This window comes from Salvia miltiorrhiza, chromosome 2 (genome assembly GCF_028751815.1).
Source record: "Salvia miltiorrhiza cultivar Shanhuang (shh) chromosome 2, IMPLAD_Smil_shh, whole genome shotgun sequence".
In the NCBI taxonomy this organism is placed as follows: Eukaryota; Viridiplantae; Streptophyta; class Magnoliopsida; order Lamiales; family Lamiaceae; genus Salvia; species Salvia miltiorrhiza.
Genome location: NC_080388.1, coordinates 11,934,089 through 11,938,732, shown reverse-complemented (window position 1 = coordinate 11,938,732; position 4,644 = coordinate 11,934,089).

Here is a 4,644-nt window from a genome sequence, read left to right as displayed (position 1 = left end):
TACCGGCGATTCATCAAGGATTTCGCCAAGATTGCTCAACCCATGACTAGGCTCTTGCAACAAGATGTACCGTTCGAGTTTGATGATGATTGCAAGGAGGCATTCACAGTTTTGAGAAGCAAGTTGGTGTCAGGCCCAATTATCCAACCTCCGGTTTGGGACTTACCGTTCGAAATTATGTGTGACGCCAGCAACCATGCAGTTGGAGCAGTACTGGGACAAAAGAAGGGGAAAAAGAGTTGTGTAATCTACTACGCATCTAAGACTTTGAACCCAGCACAATGCAGTTATACCACCACTGAGAATAAGCTTTTAGCAGTTGTGTTTGCCATCGAAAAGTTTCATTCCTATCTTTTGAGAACGAAAGTGATTGTATACACGGACCATGCAGCTTTGAAATATCTGATGGCCAAAAAAGAGTCCAAACCTCGGCTCATCAGATGGATTCTGTTGTTGCAAGAATTCAATATCGAGATAAAAGACAAGAAGGGGACAGCTAATCTAGTGGCGGATCATTTGAACCGGTTGCAACTAGAAAAAGATGACGGTATGCCTATTACCGATACCTTCCCAGACGAGAAGCTATATTCTATATACACCCATACAGAAGGAGAGGAGTTGTATGCCCTAACCAATCAGGAGTCATGGTATGCTGATATAGCTAACTGCCTGATCACTAAGGAGTTACCCCTAGGATTGTCCAGGTTCGAACAGAGGAAGCTACTTGTACAAGTCCAATTTTACTATTGGGAGGATCCATATCTATGGAGGATTGGAGCAGATCAGGTCATACGGAGATGCATACCAGATGAGCATGCCTAAATATTGGATATGTGTCATGGAACAGCATGCAGTGGACATTTTGGAGGAAAGCTCACGGCCCACAGGATTCTGGAAAGTGGATTTTACTGGCCAACTATATTTGCGGATGCAAGGAAGTGGGTACAGAGCTGCCCGAAGTGCCAGATGACTGGAGGTATTACCGCGAGGGACGAAATGCCACAAATGCCAATCATGCCTGTTGAAATCTTTGATGTGTGGGGAATTGACTTTATGGGACCCTTCCCAAAGTCAAAGAACTACGAATATATTCTAGTGGCAGTAGATTACGTGTCAAAGTGGGTCGAAGCCAAGGCAACCGCAAGCAATGATGCTCACACCGTAGCTGAATTTTTGAAGGAACAAGTGTTCGAGAGGTATGGTGTACCCAAGATCCTAATTAGTGATCAAGGATCTCACTTCTGTAATGTCACCATCAAAGCACTGACCAAGAAGGCGGGAGTGACACACAAGGTTACTACAGCATATCACCCCCAAGCAAATGGCCAAGCTGAGATTTCCAATAGAGAGATAAAGAGCATTTTGGAGAAGGTGGTACACCCAAACCGCAAGGACTGGAGTAACCACTTGGGAGATGCGTTATGGGCATACCGAACTGCTTTCAAAACACCTATAGGCATGTCCCCTTTCAGACTGCTCTATGGAAAAAGGTGTCATCTGCCTGTGGAGATCGAACATAAGGCGTACTGGGCAATTAAGCAAATAAACCTTAGTACGAGCCTAGCTGGAGAAATACGAAAGCTGCAGATGAGTGAGTTAGAAGAGCTTCGGTTGGAGGCTTACGATAATGCTGTGCTCTATAAGGAGCGAACCAGGAGAATCCATGATGCAAAGATCAGGAAGAAGGAATTCTGGGTAGGACAAAAAGTCTTACTTTTCAATTCTCGTTTCAAAATGATGGCCGGGAAGCTTCGTTCAAAATGGTCAGGGCTGTTTGTGATCAAAGAAATCTTTTCAAATGGAAGCATAGAGGTGTACGATCACAATTGAGTTGATACATTTGTGGTAAATGGGCATCGCTTGAAGCCCTACCATGAACTTGCTGAAGTAGAGAAAGAGAAGGAGGAATGCCACCTCTCGACCCTGTGTACGAATGAAGGATGAATGAAGAAGTCGAGCTCGAGACAGGAAACAAGTGCGCTGGCTGGGAGGCAACCCAACGTTGTTCTTCGGTATGGTCTTTACCGAAGTTTCTTTTCTTTAAATTTGTTTTGTTTTGTTTGGATGCACTAACTTGCAGGCAAGATGGGCCGAAAAAGTAAGGAAGACGGAGGCCCAGTGGAGAATTCAAACCCACTTTGCGTTGCAAAGTGTGTAGGTGGAGGTTCGGGGATTTTGAAAAGCATGAGAGGTCTAACCAGGAGGGGTGACGTCAGTAGGGCGGAAACGACTGTCTGACATGATGGGACGGAAACGTTTGGGTTTCCAAAGGAAATTTGATATTCGAATTTTGGAGAGATTTTTCTACTCTGCCATAACTGCCATCCCCACTTCCCTTAAACACTTCTCCCCACTTTTTCCAAAACCCTAAATCTCCATAACTGCTACACACGATCTCCACCATTCTTCCCACCTTTAAGTTTGGTAACCGCTGCCACCACCATAAAAAACCCAACGAGTTTCCCCCTGTCCTACCCAAAACCCTAATTTTCCAAACACTTTTTCCAAATTCTAAAATTCAGCAATGGCGAAATCTAAAGGAGAAACTGGTCCGGAAGCACTCAATCTTCGGCGAAGAGGAGGACCACCAAACCCCGACCTTCGACAAAACTAACCACTAGGAGAATTGCCTCTGAAGAAACTTTTACCAAGGCTACCGAAGAGCCAACCATAGTCATTCAGACGGAGGAGAAGGGACCGGAGGAAATCCCCGCCGGGGAAGAACAGGAGATTGAAAAAGAGACCTCAGAGGAGATGATCGAGGCACCGGAAAAGCCAGTTGAGGAAGAACAGCCCCCCACCAACACCGCCGATAAAGAAGCTGAGAAAAACTCTGAAGAAATCAACCCCCGCTCAAGTTGCCAAGGAGCAGGAAGTCACTCCAGTACTTCCTGTACCATCGGAACCTGCGCCGTCCTTGGAAGAAGGAAAGACGGCGACGAGGTCTGAGGAAGGAGAAGAACAAGGAGAGGAGGCCACCCACGAGACAGAGGTGGAGGTTTCCACCCCCCAGAGCAAAGCGGTGAAAATTGGAGCAAAGAGGAAGTTGGATGTCACCAAGCCTCCTCTGCCCACGAAAACCCAACCGGCGGTAGCCGGAAGTAAGACAAAAGGCAAGCCAGTTCAGAGCAAGGCTAGGAAGGCAACCCCCGCTGAAAAGGGAAAGGGCAAGCAAGATGAGGAAGATCCGGAGAGGACTGAAACTGTGGATAGCTCTAAGTCGGAGGATGTTTTGGCGCCAAGGAAACTCACCTCAAGTACAGCCACTACTGCAAAACCGAAGTTTACAAAGCAAAAAGGCTTCGTATGCCCTACTACTTCAGGTGCGGTCATACCGAAGGACAACCAAAGGTATGTCATACTTCAGAACAGGGAAATTACCCCTTGGTACTTTTTGGTTAATGAAGCTTTGGAGGAGTTGGGGATAAAAGAGAGAGTGGAAGGCTATTTTGAGGGGATAGGGTGGAAGAAAATACTGGAGTGGAATCCGAAGGCATTCCAGAAGCTGACGGAGGAATTCATAGGCACTGTTGAATTTAAGCCCAAGGAAAACTACACGATTGAGACCCCGGGTACTTTGCGGTTCCAGTTGCGAGGTAGGATGTTCCCGCTTTCGATCAATGAGCTGAACATCCACCTCAGGGTGATTGAAGCCAGAGATGTTTTTGAGGAAGAGTACAAGCAAGTAGAAACCATAGCCCCACCAGAGTGGAGAAGTCAGATTGACCACTACTGGTCGTTGTTGTCTACCGGAACCAAGTATGTCAAAAACAACAGCAAGTCAAACGAGATCCATGACCCTGCCCTGCAAATCTGTCACCGGTGGCTGGCATACAACATTTATGGCCGGCTGGAGGGTTCTAATATGGTCACTCAACAGGAGGTCTTCCTGTTGTGGTGCATGATGGAGAAGAGAAGGGTGAACTTCGGGTTCACCGTGGCACTGCAATTCCAGTATGGGGTCACCCATACTAACAAGTTCCTCTCTCTATGCCCACTAGTGACCATCTGATGCGTCTTCGACTTTTGGGCCATTTGGCCCTATTTTTCTCTTTCTTTTGTTTTGTTTGAGTCGTCTTGGGAAGAAAACAGGTATTCAGGAGGAGGAAGCTCGGAAAAGGGCATATGCACGAAATATGGTTAGAATGGGCATTACCGGACCAAAACTATCCAAGCTTCCAGAAGTGAAACTTACCAGGAAGAGAGCTCGGCGAAGTACCCCTCAGAACCATTCGAGGCGCGGGAATCTCCGAAGTGTACCACCTGGTGTAAGGCTAACCGAAGGAAGCAGTTGGTAAAGCCATAATAGCAGTCGCAGTCAGCACAGATGAGCTATACATGAACCAGGAAGAGAGCTCGACGAAGTACCCCTCAGAACCATTCGAGGCGCGGGAATGTTCGAATTGTACCACCTGGTATGAGGCCAACCGAAGAAAGAAGCTAGTATGACCATTCCCGTCAACAACAGTCAGCAGCTGGAGCTATATATGGAAAGACGTGTGGAGGAGATTGCCCGGAAGATTCTGGCGAATTCTAGCAATGGAAGGATCTGGAATAATGTGGAATAAACCCCAAATCCGCTGGAGATCCATTATCTATCAAACCAAAGCAAGGATCAAACTAAATATGGAAGGAAATAATCTG